This window comes from Corvus kubaryi, unplaced genomic scaffold (genome assembly GCF_017639235.1).
Source record: "Corvus kubaryi isolate FWS band 111438036 unplaced genomic scaffold, C.kubaryi_AGA036_p1.0 37394, whole genome shotgun sequence".
NCBI classification, from domain to species: Eukaryota; Metazoa; Chordata; class Aves; order Passeriformes; family Corvidae; genus Corvus; species Corvus kubaryi.
The window spans coordinates 7,337,290-7,352,700 of record NW_024581133.1 but is presented as its reverse complement, the minus strand read 5'-3'; the positions used below and the strand labels follow the sequence as shown (position 1 = coordinate 7,352,700).

Genomic DNA, 15,411 nt, shown 5'->3' with positions numbered 1-15,411 from the left:
CAGAAATTGCCAGGGATATAAAAAGGTGATCAATCATTCAATCTAACGTGGGACACTTGGCCCAGTTTCTCTTATCATTCTTGGTCTTCATTAGAACCCTCACACACAAGATGATGGGGACTAAATCCTTACGTGGATCACAGTGGAATACACAAAGAAAGCCTTGATATTGAGACACATAAATTGCCTGAATATGAATATTCCATCTGGTTCTATGACTTCATTTTACAGCACCAACAGCTTAGGCAACAGAGGTGCACTCAGGATCAGCTGTTACGCTGATACGCAATTTAAAATCAGAGTTCAAGGCACTCATGGTTCCAACATCCTCACAATCCTGCAACGACCAGTTAAGCCTTAAGAAACAGGTCCCTTGGACCCAGGGAACATTTAACTGCTTAAGTTAAATAGGAATAGATTGAAGAAAAATGTTCTTTTTCTTATAAATAATCTTCTATGCAAGCATGTTATCTAATAAGTACAACTGGAAGTAAAATGGGAATGTGGGAAGAGTGCCAATGTAAATCCTCCAAATCTGAGGAAATTGGGAGCAATTTTCCACTCAAGGGTGGAAACAACACAGAGGAAATGCAGAGCATACTTAGCATGCTTTGCTCTCCTCTGCTGAGGTAAAGCTTCCCTCTCCCCCATGCCCAGGCAGAGGGACCCCAGCCAAATGGAGGTGGTGAGACCCCCCCACTCTCTGCAGTTTGGGAGACTGGAATTCAAACCCCTATATTAAAATTAGTTCATGGTATAGGTGATGGTGAACAAACAGATAAAACTCAAAATTCTCACAACAAAGTGACAGCACAAGTGCCCACATCCTGCCTGAATTTGACAGCCACTGGTGGGGGCCTCATGGCAGCCTTCAGCTATCCATGAGAAATTAAACATGAGATGGGCAAATCTGCACAGTGTAGACTAAAGGAGCAGAAGAAGACACTCAGTATTGCCTGGAAATGTCAGCGGGAGCAACCAAGAAGCTTCTGGGGTGAGGTTTATCCCCTGTTCCAAGCCCACTCCAACCACACACACAACAGGACTCCAGCTTCACCACAGACAGTCCCAAATCCCAATGAACTTCAACATCCAAAATGCAATCACTATTCTCCCCAGGAGTATTTTTTTTGCCTGAGCAGGTACATTTTTTAACAATCATCTGTTCAAATAAGAGGTGCAGTTAGTCCAAAAGCAGCTGCTTATATCACCAAATGCAAAAGACACTGGGGAAAAAAAGCCTGCAGTGAAATTGAGCCAGTTATGGTTCTAATTACCTTGAATGCCATGATAAGCAACACTTCTAGCACTGTTACAGCCTCATACACTGTCCCGGGAGGGGATGATTACAGGAATCCCTGGGCTGTTTCGACACCCACCTTCCTGTCACTGACAGCGATGCCCCTGCTCATGCCCTTGTTTATAATTGACACCTTAAATCCACACATCTACAAACTATCCTATAGCTTCTTTAATATAATCAAAGTTAAATTTGTCTTAACAGCACAAAATTTACCATTCCTATTTTTTAAAAAGTGCAAAAAATTTTAAGAAATAAAATGAAAATTTCCTCTCTGCACTATTCGATTTTTTTCTTTCCACAGGTACAGCAAAGTGAAACTTCACATACTGAATCCATCTTCAGGCTACAGCACATGCAGGTTTATTTGCTTTGTGATAAGCTATTTTATGATGGCATTGAACAGCAGCAAGAAATCAAACAAGTAAGATTATTACCCAAATACACCCATTCATCCTGACAGCTAAATCGACTCACTCAACAGTATCATCTTCTGAGAATTACTGCAAAATACATGACAAATTCTACAGTTTAATCACAGTAAATTAATAGTAAGATATCCAGGTGAGAACTTCTATTTTCTTAATGCCATGTAGCAGCAATTCGGCTTTCAGTGTGCTTTACGCAACTGACTATCATAAAACTACGGGCACCAACTGGATCCTTGCCAGTTGCCATAGTTGTGCTAGGCGAATATCAATGAAAATTCACACTATTTCTCATTACAACCGCATGAACAGCTCTTTTTGAAAAAAAGAACTACGCCTTACACACCGCTTTTCCCTCAAAGTACCCTTAAAGCAACTTCTCTATGTCAATTCACTTGTGTGAATGTTCCACTCTGTTGTTTGTTTTTAGTTTAGGGATTGTTTTTAATTACTATTAAGTGGCTTATTTATTTAGTCAAAGTCAACAGCCGACCAACTGAATTTCAGTCAGCAAGTGCACATGGGGATGCATCGGTTCAGTGAGAGTTGGCTGAGGAAGGAGAGAATTTCTCACGCCAACGGCAAGAAAAAGAATTATTCACACAAGGTGCGAGTCCCTGGAGCAGCATCACTAAAGCGACACGCAGGAAAAAGCGAAGTAACCCCGAGCCTCCCACGGCAAAGTTAGTTCTGCGGGGTGCCTGGGGATGCACGAACAGCGAAACAGCGGGAGCAACTGAGATGGCAGAAAACGGGCGAAACCCGCCAGATCTCAAAAAAAAAAAACCCAAAAAACCAAACAAACAACAAAACAAAAACCCCAAACTATACAAGCACCCGGCCCGAACGCGCCGGGCTGCCCTGTCCAGCTCCCCGCGGCGCACAGGGAGGACGGAGCGCGGTCCCTTTACCTGCCGGCCGGGCCGGGGCCGCGCCGCGCCCGCAGCCGCCCATCGCCTCCCGCCGCCGGGACTCGCTCCGCTGCCCGCTCCCGGGCGGGCACGTGTGCCTGTGCCCGCTGTCACCGCCGCCCGTCCCCGTCCCCTCCCGCCTGCCGGGGCGGTGCCGCCGCCGGCGCCTCCCTGCGCGCTCCGCCCGCCCCCGAACCTCCGGGGCTTCCCGCAACCCGCCCCCGCCGGCATCCGCTCCGCACTGCTTCCCCTGGGCATCCTCCTGGGGCATCCCCTTGGAGCGTCCCTCCTCGGGTCCTATGGCTCGGAGCATCACCATCCCCTCTCGGACCTGCATCCTGCCCGCCCACTCCACACCAAGAGCAAAGCACCGAACTCCCACCGCCCACTCCCACCAAACCCAAAACCCCAGGGACATCGGGAATGGTGGTGGAAGAGGGCAGGGGACTGGCAGCACTGCCCTGGAGAGCCCTGGGTGAGGGTGGAGCTAGGAAGGAAGCTATGGGAATGGCGACAGGCCAAGGGAAATATAATCAACAGCAGCACTGCTGCCACGTAACACTTGTTCTTGGCTGCATCTCCCAACACGTTTTATTGGCAGCATCTCCAGGTGCCTGACGAGGGAGCCAAGGACTGCAGCCGCGTTCCAGGCAAGGAAACTGAGGCAGGATTGGGTAAGGTGACATGCTTACCTGGCATGGCTGCAGCCGAAACATGGTCCTACGCATGTTTCTTCATGAGTTTGCCACAGCGTGGAAAGGCAAACACCTCCCAAAAGCACCTGCAGTGCCAGGTTGTTTCTGGAGCACCCCGGGTCACACGCCTTCCCGGGGAGCTCACCCAGCCACCACTCCCACCTGCAGTGTCCAACTTCCCTTGAGTGTGGTATCACTACAGGAGGTGCAGAGCAACGAGATGGGGAAAGACAAGCTTGGTGATGGAACATATTTACATTCCATGCATATCATTCTGATCAGAAATTACACCTTGTCTACGAGCGTAGCTGACGTAGTGACACCCATCTCTCACCATTGAGTGAAACTTGGTGGTGCAACCACACTGTGCCATTGCAAAACAGAAATTGTCATGGACATGTGGTAAGGGTTTGTCACAGTGCAAAGAATTGTTCACTAACAATCAAATAAAAACGATTATTCATACATAAAAGCCATTACTCCAATCCTTTCAACAAGATCTGGAGATGAAGAATTCACACCTATGCACAGTTCCATATGGATCCACAAAATGAGGACCAGGAGCCATCAGTTCAGGACATCAGGGAGATTATTGCTTGAACACGTGAGCAATTTTAGAGGAACAGGAAAAAAAACTGGCAATGCTTTATTTTGCCTCCTGACTTAAAGGTCATGTTTGAATGGCCAGATCCTGATGTTCCAGCACATGCTCAACAACAGCACTGATTACTGCAGACAGTGTTATAAGTATACAGCAACTCCTAAAGTGCAGAAACCTTCACAAAGTATGTGTAAATGCTGAATAGGACAGTTTTACTCTGCTCATGCAATCAAAAATCTAAGGGGAAGTTGGCTGAGAACAGAAAACTAATCAACAACCTCAGCTGAAAACAGAGAAGAAGGCAAGCTTATGCCACTAATGTTTTTGTCTTCCTTTCATCTAAACCAAGAAAAATATCAGCTCCAGGTAATTAGATAAGTTTAGAACTAAAGCAAAAGAGTCTTTAAAATACTTTTCTTTTAGGTGTGTGATCCCACAAAATGTGTATCAAATAGAGTTCTGTGCATGTTTTATCAAGGGCTGCAGCCAAGAGAGGAAAAAACTGTAAACATGTCCAAAGGCAATCTAATAAAGGTGGCTGCTGATTTCTGGAGTAACAAAGGGAAGCAGCTTGTGTGTGCCTCTGCCAAAATAAAACAGTGATCCTTAGATGCAACAGTAGAAAGAGATACTGAAATTAAATTCTCATAGCCAATATCCACCCAAATGAGAAAAGCTTGCCACGACTTAGTGGCAATAAAGAGATAAATTGATTAACTGTTACAAGATTACCCAAATATGGGCTCTGCAAAACATTAGCTTGAGAAATTTTCTTGTCTTAGGCATCATGTAACTGTATTAAGGATGCTGATAAGGCTGCAGAATGCTGAATATCAAGTTCTTTGTTACTTCACTGCTAACCAAGAAAAGAAAGGGAGGAGAGTACTGGGAAGATGCTTGGGATAGGAACTTTACATCACTGGCAGGCTAAGGGGAAGAGAAGGGGAAATGTGAAACTTTGTAAATGTCACAAAAACATCAATGTGAGGGTATTCTATGAACATATCCAATGTAATCTGACATCATCGAGAGGCAAGATATGCATTATTATAGCAGTAAGTTATTAAGTATGACTTAAAGATGAGCACTAATTAAATCCCCCTGTAGAACACATTGTCAAAAAATAAAAAAGGCTCAGTAAAAAATACAGCAAACAGAAGCATTTCAGCATGAGAAATTTAAATGTGTATATCTAAACAAGATTTCTTGTTAGCTTTCCATACTCACAAGGAGCCACTGTACACTTTCTGTTCATGCACACAAGTGTTTTTCTTCTGGATTTTATTAAGGATGTCATTATCAATTCCTGTGAGGGAAGAGAAAATATATAATTAAGAACCATAGTTGGCGTTATCAAATCCTACTCATCTTTTGTGTGAATATCTCATTTTCTCAGAAGGGAAAGAAGAGCTGTCTTCTCAGCAAAGAAAAAAAATCGCAACTTTTCTTCCTTGCCTGCATTTTCTCACCCTGTATTCTGACTGCTGAAAGAAAAAATGACCTAATCAGCCTTTACCAAAAGCTGGCCAATGTAGATCCATGTGAGGCTGCTGAAAATAATGGCTTTAGCTCCTTTCCTAATTACAGGTTCAGCTTCAACCTTTCAGAGAGGCAGCAAGTGAAGCTTTAATATCCAGCCCACCCCTCTGCACAGCCTATTTGCAGCAGCACTTCTTCAGGATTATGAGGAAGCGACATGAGAGCACAGGGGCACAGGGAGATCAAATCACAGAAGAAAACAGTCATATAATGGTTTGGGCTGAAAGGGACCTTAAAGCTCACCTAATTCCAGCCCCATGCCCTGGGCAGGGACAGCTCTAACGAGACCCAGTGGCTCAATGCTCCATCCACTTCAACACTGGCCTTGGACACTGCCAGGCATGGGGCAGTCACAGATTCTCAGGGCACCCTGTGCCAGGGCCTCATCACCCTCACAGGAAAGAATTTCTTCTGTATATCTAACCTAAATTTCCCTGCTATGTAGGTTAAAACTCCTTTTCCTGACCTCACTGGTAGTGTATCTCGTAACAAGTCTTTGGAGCTCAATCAAGTTAAAAGCTTGTCAGTAATTCCTCCTCTTATCTCACCTACAAGTAGAAGGTGTTCACTGGAAGCACCACCAGAAGCTTTGAAGATGGCCTTATCAGGATTTTGAGCTGTTCTGTTTGCACCCACCTGTTCACCACCAGCTTTACTGATGTGTTTACAGCGCTTGGCTTGACAGATTGCTTGGGATATTTCTGAGCCTGGGACACAACCCCTCTCAGGTATGCAACTGATAAAGACTTTTCAAAGCCCCAAAGTGAAATCTCCTGCAAGAGTTATGTCTTATTTCTTTTGGACAAGTGGGTCCCAGAGACCTGGTGACCCCGAGACACAGAATTACAAGTCCTTAAGTTGCAGCTCATTTTCCTTTCAGCTGAGCACCTGGTTTACAGGCAGAATTTGGAGCAGGACCAAGGGTGTGCTTGCTCTCCAGGTCTTTGAGTGTTCAGCCATTCCCAGAACACAAACTAAGCCAACTGCAAGGTTTAAGCCTTTCTGTGCAATTGCACAAATAAATGCACTCAAGACTTTAGGAGACTTAAGCACATTGCTAGTCTGGAATTAATAAATAAATAATGATAATTAGTTATGGCTTGACTACTCGCTTTCAGCTCCAACAGGTTACCTTGAAAAACCAGATATTTTTAATCCCACTTAACATCACTATGATTCACCTTATCACTTAAATGCGTGATACATTCTTTAGGGCTGGATTCTCTGCTCTGAAATGTCACTAACCATTTTTTTTGTCTGAACTGAGGAAATGCCACATGGGCAAACCTGAGCTTAAACTTCAAAGAAATGAAACCATCACAGCCTCAAGCTTCCTCTTCTCTCTTGTTCAATCCCATGCCTGTGTTTGTGTGCAGCTTCACCATTTGAACAGCACTGACAACATTTCCATCAGCTGTACCTGGTGAGAAAGAACAAAGATGTGAGACAATTGTTTCAACCACTCAGGATTCATTATTAGCTTTTAAAAGCCATTTAAACAGGCTGTATTTTGTGACAGAAGTTATAATTCAGAATCTATGCAGTCGTTTTCCTGACAATCCATTGAGGAGCAATGCTGGGGACTGTTTCTTGTGCAAACAATGAGCTTTTAGAGCATTTGAAAATTCAGCTTCTGATTCATCCCAAGAGTAGAGCAGAGCTGAGCAGTGGATCTGTGGGCTCCTGAGACCAGCTGACAACTTGTAGAACAAAAGTGTAATCAGGGATTTAAATAAGGGATTATTTAAATAAGGGATTGTATCCAGGAATCTCCAAGGAATTTACCTGCATTAATCAATGCATCCTCATGCATCTCAGAAGTATTGTCAGAAAAAAGGCTGATACGAGCAAAGTTTCTGTTTGATGGTTGGCTCAGGGTTAGGTGACAAACCAGTGACAGTCAGGAACAAAATATGAAATTTTGATCCTTCCAGTAATATCAAAGTGTTTGGTAGGGGAGGAAATGATGAGTTTGGTTTGGGTTTTGTGCTTGTACTTCTTGAAAAAGGAAAACTGGCCCCTGGTGCTTGCAGCTCCCAGCCCCAAGCTCTTACCAGAGTGAGACATTTGGTCCTTGGAATAGGTGAGGTTGGCACCTCACAAGCTGTGGAGGATCTGGGCAATGCCAATAAGTTATGAACACATGGCTGGAAAAATGAAAAAAAAAAAAAAAGAAAAAAAAACAGTCTTTCAATATTTTTGTAAAATTTTCCCTGAATATCCTCTCCCCATTCCTTCAAGTACAGAGTTATTAAAAGCTGATTATTGGTGTACCATTACCCCTGCTTTCTCACAAAGGGATCCTCCTGGGAAGAAGATACAAATACAAACTAGAGATTAATAGTGTGTTCCAGACTTAGTTGTGGATCTAGAAAACAGAGCACGGGGCTTGGAGTGAATGTAAGAATGAGTTTTACTCTCTTCCAGACTCTACCAAGTAAGGCATTATTTTCCTTTATGTCCATTTTCAGAAAAATGCACATTCAACAGAGTATTTTCCCACCTTGAACCATGCCTGTTGGAACTGGCATTTGTTCATAAATTGTGGTCTGGGGTAGCTGAAGGAAGATAGTTACACACACAGGTTTTAACACAGCAGAGTTTTCAACTATGTTTTCTAATAATTGATAGCTAAACCCCGAGCTTTATATTCCCCACAACTGACTCAGGAAAAATAGCTACTTGCTTTTTTATTTTTGCTACTCTTCATGTTTTGGGGGGGGTTATCACTTTATTATAGCACAAAACTCTCACTAAGCTGAAATCCATAGCCTGGAACTGGAGCACAGCAGATCCCATCCCTGTTGGTAATAGATATTTCCAGTGCATTGTTTAATCAGAATAACATAGAACTACTGACACGAAGGGATATTAGTCTTGCACATACTCCTAGATGTTGAATGAGTTGTTCAATATTAAAGTTCCTGGATCAGAACAAGTATTCACATGTAGGCATGGCCACAGATCTACTTAGAGCCTCACCTACTGTTGCTCTCCAAGTGCTATCCCAAGAGCAAATAGACAGACTTTGTTTTACAGAACACTGACCTATGGACTCTTTAGTCTTTTAAATTCAATTACTTTTTAATATTAGAGACCCAGAAATTACCGAAGGTGAGCTGAGAGCTATCATAACTAAACCTAACACAGTTTGAGAATGACAAGCTAAAGGTGACAAGCCTGCAAAGCCAGGCCAAGTGTCACATACATCCTTAGAGCCACCAGTAGATAGATCCCTAAGGGTCTTGATGGAATTGTTAAAGCCTATCATGCTTCCCATGCATGGACAGCTGCACTTGCCGAGGAGGTTACCGATTCCATCTGCACACTGCCCCCGTGCCAAACATTATCACACACAGACCTGTCGGCAGGGCTGCAGCTGTGAGATCTCATTAATCCTCTTCTGTCAAAATAAACTGCACTATCAGAACCCTGTTAATTAAACTCGTTCACTTTCCTCCCTTGGCTGCTGCAGACATGTCCTAACTACTTCGTTTAGGAGCATCTCTAGTCCCTACATCCCTCTCCTGTTCTGAGTGGCTCCAAGAAGGCTGGAGATGACTAAATCTGTAGGAACGATAATAAAACTCCCCAAGCAAAGCACAGTTCCTATACTTCAGTGTGATATGATCAGAAATGCTAAAACCCAGCAGTGCCCACAAGCAGGCCCCGTTTGGACACATGCCAGGTGTGATCAAAGGCTACTAGCACAGCACAGCACAGCCCCTCACCCTGCTCCCAGCCATTGTTCTCCAAGACAGCAATTCCTAACAGGAGAGGTGTTCTGCAGAGGGGGTTGACAGGCTTCAAAGCAGGTCTGTCATCCAGGCAATCTTCAGAACAGCCTGAGAGGAGGGCAGGAAATTGTGTCAGGAAATGATGAGAATAACTGCCTATTTTTGTAACTATGGATTTGTTGGTACTGGATCATTCCACTGATCCATCAATTTCCCTGCCCTGCCTCTGTCAGGGACCAGTATTTGTCAGAGCTGAGGAAAGTGGAAACCCGACAGAAGGCATAGGGGCAATTGCACAATGCTGGAAGTTCAGGGAAATTGTCGCAGCTTCAGGAGTGGTTATGTTTGTAAATGAAAGCTCAATACCCAGGAGCAATTATTCTAGCTGTGTTTTTCCTACTTCGCCAGTCTGCGTGCTCCAGAATATAAACAGGAATACTGAACTACAGTAACTGGTGACTGACTGTTTCCCAGCAAGGCCAGTGGGCTCTACTTCTCATTCTCTTGGCTTGCTGTGAATCAGATCTGACGATTTCCCAGCCTACCTAGGAAAACCTATCAGTGATGCAAAGCAAAGAGTTCTCTCTGTGAAAAGGTGAAGATCTGAGGTTACTATAGAGAGTGTTGGTGGAAGAGACACAGGGTGGAGCGTGAAGTGCTGGGGTAAGGCCTCAGCTGCTATGATTTAAAACAGCCCCTGGGGCTGCTCTAATTTACTTTGGAGCCTTTCCTAGAACAAGGTTGAGCATTTTACAGAGAAGGCATGAAACACAAAAGCCTTTTGCACAGGCAAAGCCAAATGAAACAATCCCTAGGCACAAGTTTCAAATCCCTCCTCTTTAAAAGCCCAGGTGTTTGACTGGGAGTTTAAACCCTTGCGTAAGTCAGGCCAGGTGGAAATCCCACCTCTGTGTACACAGCTATGTTCCCTTTCCTCTGAGTTTGACAGAATTCAGCTTGAGTGTAGATAATTAGGGGGGAAAAAAGCACAGAGCAGCCTCTGATATAACATAAAAATAAAAAATGGGTGAATTTGAGGTGTAGAAGCAAGAGGTAGCACTTAGCTTTGAGAGCACTTGTTAAAATTCATCTTCCACATGTCTGAGTTGTTTATGGAAGATCACCACAGCTATTCAGCCCAGATAAACTACAAGAGCCAGTCTGGAGATTTATGGCACTGCAGCCTGAAAAAACACCACCTAATTCTTGTCTTAGCAGTTTGGGGCTGATATAAAATAAATATGTATAACACAAGTATTTTGAGCCTGCCTCCCTGATAAACCCAAAAGGTTTTAAATATAAACCTAGGGACCAGGTGGGTGAATGAGCACTAAAAGTTGAGTGATGTTTCTAGGTAACAGCCAGAGCTGACAGCCAGGTGCTTTATACATCCAGCTTCAGCACAGCTGATAAGAGATAGGCAGGCATCAATAAATTGGGAATAAAGGCATATTCTGCTTTGCATAGGGATATGAATGAAGGTTTTAGTGCAGAATGGCCAAACCCAATTATGTCTGTACATTTACCATCCTCAATACATAGAACTAAGATACAGCAAAAGAAAACAGAGGAGAAAAACAACCTGTTGAGTGTGGGTGTTTTACAGGGTTTTGTAATGCATAGCATAATGTATGAATTTTTATGGCATTTCTATAAGTCACACGGCAAGATGTTTCAAAATTATGTATCTTTTAAGCATCTTGTTGTTAATTTTCTTTATAAGTCTCCAATTGATGCAAATAATTTAGTGTTGAGAAAGACTAAGCAGCCATGTTGGGAGAGATTTGGTTGTTCAAAACCCAGGATTTTTACGACTACTGCAGTGCAGCCTTAGCACCAAAATATCTTATTTTTACTAAATCCTGGAGACGACTGATGCAATTCCATTGTTTGTCTAGTTCAGCGGAAACCAGGGCTCCAAATCGCCCAAGGTTCTGGGGAAAGTAATCCCTCATGTTAACTTTTAAAACTTTCTTTCACCACAGACAGCATTTCCATGTTGCAAGCTGTGATCTAGCAGCCGATGAAGGAAGTTGTGACACGACTCCTCTTACACCAGGGAAAAACACCAGAGCATTTTACTTTCCTTTTAACCCTCCTGTGCAGTTTTTCAAGCCACTTTCTGGGTGATGGGAGAGGAGGAGGAGGAGGAAAGGGGGAGAATTGTCCAGCAGTAACAAAATAGGTTAAGGGCTTACAGCAGGCAAGCAAATCACACCACATCTCCTCCTTGCTGGAATCACACAGCAGTCGAGGCATTCCTGGCAGCCAGCTGCTGCTACAGCCTGCCTCCACCTATGTTTTATGAAGGACTAAAGAGAGCAATTCTGTGGGATCAAGGAAGAGAGGAACCAACACAGACCATTTGCAAATCAAGTCTCTACTGGGAACAAGTTGATGGGAACTTAAACATCTTTTTCACACCGCAGAACAAAAACTACACTGGTGTATATCTGCCTGAATTTAGTGCTAGAAAGAGTCAAATGATGCCAGTCAAACATCCACATAAATGCCAATCAGCACGTACTATACTCAATATCCTTGAACTTCGAACAGTATAATTCACCAGGCACCAGCTGGTGAGTGCTTTTATTTGTTTTCCTATGAATATTCCTTTCTAAGAGATGAGACACTGTGTTCTGCTGAAGGCCAAATGTGAAATTATAATTGCAATGATGCCTAAGTGGAGCAAACTGGGAATCCTTCCAGACTCTTATTTTGAAAACATGCAAGTAAATTGGAGAGTTAGAGAGGCAGCCATGGGGAGAAAGGGGGTATGTACTGGGAAAAGGAAACAGATATTTGTTTGCTTGTAAAGTACAAGTTCTTCACCCTACCACCAGTAAACACCTTAAAATTTAGTATAGGAAAGAAGATTTGCAGTCAAAAGCAACCCTAGAATAGTAGAACAATCCAGAGGGATGTCCACAATTTTTACTTGCTATCCCAGATGCCACAAAATGCCCTTGGTACCTTAGGACCAACCTACATCAATTTCATAGGAGATCACAAGCTATAGAAAACAGAGTTCTGCAGAAAAACATCAGCTAAAAACATCAAGAATATTTTATCTTCTTCTAGATTCCTTTAACAGGAAGATATTTTAAACATGAAGATAGTAACTGGGTAAAAATAGTAGATAGTCCCTGAAAACAGACCCTTATGCCACATTAGAATAGAGACTCTAAAGGTCCATGCCCATAATGGTACCAAACCCTCCAAAAGTGAGCAATATTCTCTGGGCAATCCCTGAAATATTTTCCATGCCCAGCCTGGCTCCCCTTACACCAATTCTCTGCCTGTGGCCAATACTCCAGAATGTTCCATAACTAGATGGGGAAGACACATTCCAAGACTGATATAATCCTGATGGAAAAGCAAAGGTACTCTGAGCAAAAAAAACCAAAACCCTGAAATGAGCATGTATTCAGCACCCAAACACTTACCTGTTCCACCTGGCAGAAGGGAGAGGACACAGCTTCAAGCATCCAGGACATGGGGGGACATGCAGGAACAGAGAGCTCCACTGCTCTGGGACAGCACATGGGGAGTTAGTGCAAAACATTACAGCGCCTTTTCATACTGGTGCAGTTGAACTTCATTAATTAGGAGATGCCTTTAAGGTTACCCTCCCACTCCCTCTCATCCTGTACTCAAGCACCCAACACGGATCTTCCTGCCCCCTTCACCGCCTTTTGCTAAACAATTGCATTCTCAGGAGACAAAAGACTATTCCAGAGCCTTTTCTTCTCCCAGAGTTCTCACAAGATTCTTCCCAAATAGCCTGGCCTGTGAGTTCTGCTTTTCATTCAGCTCTGGAAACCCTGGGTTTCGGCAAGACTCTCCCACTTTGCCTGGTTTTGCATCACTTGGAAAAACCTGAACTGGTTGCATAAATTTGAGTGGCTATTTTGGCTGACACAAGCTGACAATCAGGTTTGCCTGAACCCTTCTCCTCTGTAGCTGTGAAAGCGAATTTGAGCATCAACAGCCTTTTAAACACTCATTTTATAGGTCTGGTCAGCAGAAGGGGACTCTGCCTCCCCCTCAGCTCCCTTCAGATGCTCCTGCACCTTGCTACTCACTCAGCTCAGCCCACCTGGGATCAACTCCCTCTGCCAGAGCTTCCAATGGGGTAACCACTTCCAGCACTGAGATGTGACCTGGATCACCTGGGAACAGGAGTATTTTCCAGTATCTCAGCTCTATGGGGAGGACCTCACTGGTCATGTCATAGGGTTCATTATGGTTTCCTCAGCTCACACCTTCTCAATAGAATTGCTGGTCTTGCCCTGGTTCCCAAAGACAGAGCAGATTAACTAGGTCAGGTGGGGATTCTTACAAAGCAAATCACTTCCCACCTGAGGAAAATTTCCTTTCTAAAAATTGTTTATTAATATTTGGGTTGAATTTTTCTGCCTAAAAATGGTGCAAGGTGAAAACATTTCCCTTTCTTGGTTCTCAATGCATGGGAAACAAACCCACATGGGCTACTGCTTCTTTTGCCTTTATGAATATTTCACATGGCTGTATTTTACATACATTTAAACCTTTGTGAGAGGGAGTGGAAATGCTGAGAAAGTCTGATACAGCATAAACCTTCTTAAATCTTACAGACTGGCTCTAATTTGTGGCCTATCCAAAGAGCAATTCTTGCACAACCACCACTTTTTGTGCTTTTAGAAGAAATAGTGAAAATTTGCATGGTTATCAAATTTGTCCCACTATTTTTCAGAGAAATGAAATCTAGGACTATTTTATTTAAAGGATCAAAGTGTCATATTTCCAGAAGGAAATAAACTTCCTTTAAGAGTCTGAACTTCAAAAAAAAAAAAAAAAAGGAAAATCCAGAGCAAAGAATGAAGTGTAATCTAAAAGTGAAGATTACTACACTGATTTTTAAAATTACAACACTAAGAATGAAGGAAAACACTGCTTCTTTACAAGCCTATCACTCATAACAGCTGATATATCAGTGATGTACACTGACAATCTTGTTTCTAAGACTGGTAGTTAAATAGAAAATATCTTTAGGAATTTGCCAAATTTCATTACAAAAACCTAAAATGATCTTTACGAGGACTCAACTTAATCAAAACTGGGAAAGTTATTTTTATACCACTAGAAGAATTACAAACATCCTGTGCAGACTCCAACATTCATTTCCTCCAATAGCTATTGCAAGTCAGAGACTTCAAGGATAAACCTTAAGAGCAGGGAAAACAGTTTCAGGAATAGTGCGTGCCCAGAGTTTAGCTGTGCTTTCAGTAAGACAGATCGACTTTTGAGTCATTCTTTTCCTCCATGCTATTCTTTATTCAGAGCCTGATGTTCCCATATGATTTAGTAAAGTTATAGAAAAGCATGAAATATTTCTCTCCAGTGTTGACAACACAAGACAGACTTGATGGAAGTCTCTCCTTCTCCTCCCCCTGAAATGAATGTTTCCCCTCTCTTCCTTTGCTTCTCTCTGACAGAGAGAAACCACATCACAGCCTTGTTATAGAATTTTATTTCCTTCTGGTTATAGAAAGCCATGGGCTCTGTTGGATGTATAAGTGGATGTGTCAAATACATGTTTTCACTATTAACTGTATTTCTATTTTTCAATGGTCAGAGCATCTGAACTCTACAGAAAAGAAATAGCTGTTATGGAAAGAAAGCTCAGATTCTCCATTTGTTTGTCTTGCATAGGAATTGCTTTATACCCAAATTAAGTAAGGTTAAAAAGGTTTGTTAGCCTATATAATTAGCGTCACCACATTTCTTCCACTTTCTTTACCGTGGAACTTTATGCCATAGTACTCGGAACAGCACCACTCTTACATGAGGGAGCTAAATAGAAACACACCTGAAGCATCTTCCAGCATGAGGTTCCAAAGCTATTGGCAAAGCTGGTTTCTGGCTACCTCTACATTTTTGGCAAGGAAGGCCATTCCTGCAGTGTGCAGGCAGCAAATGGGCTTAGGCTGTCCTTGTCTCAGCAGCACAGAAACGCTCCTCCATTGTGGCTGCACTGCAGGTTTTACCCTCAGATGAGCTGGAAGGTCCAAACACTGGAGAGAGCAGGCCTGATGACAGAAGAGAAAAAAGGTACAGTGGATGAGAAAAGTGCAGCGGTGTAGCCCTATTACTGAATGGCCATTAAGTGTCAACAATAGAAATGGCAAAGACAGGAGGAAAAGCAAAGAAATAATCTT

At 43.1% G+C, this 15,411-nt stretch overlaps 1 protein-coding gene across 2 annotated transcripts in view; it reads right to left on the bottom strand.

Annotated features, from left to right (window-relative positions):
* MCTP2 (multiple C2 and transmembrane domain containing 2) overlaps positions 1-12,966 on the bottom strand; it is a 128,600-nt gene extending 115,634 nt beyond the window's left edge. The window contains exons 1-4 of one of the 2 annotated variants that reach the window (XM_042039336.1): positions 12,658-12,966; positions 7,529-7,621; positions 6,720-6,894; positions 5,163-5,241 (exon numbers count right to left, since the gene is read on the bottom strand). The gene's annotated coding sequence lies outside the window, so the exon portion shown is untranslated. Of the gene's footprint in view, positions 1-2,639; positions 2,699-5,162; positions 5,242-6,719; positions 6,895-7,528; positions 7,622-12,657 lie in introns of those variants that run through there. The other variant, XM_042039337.1, reaches the window with a different exon arrangement.
* Between the last annotated feature and the right edge of the window lie 2,445 nt (positions 12,967-15,411).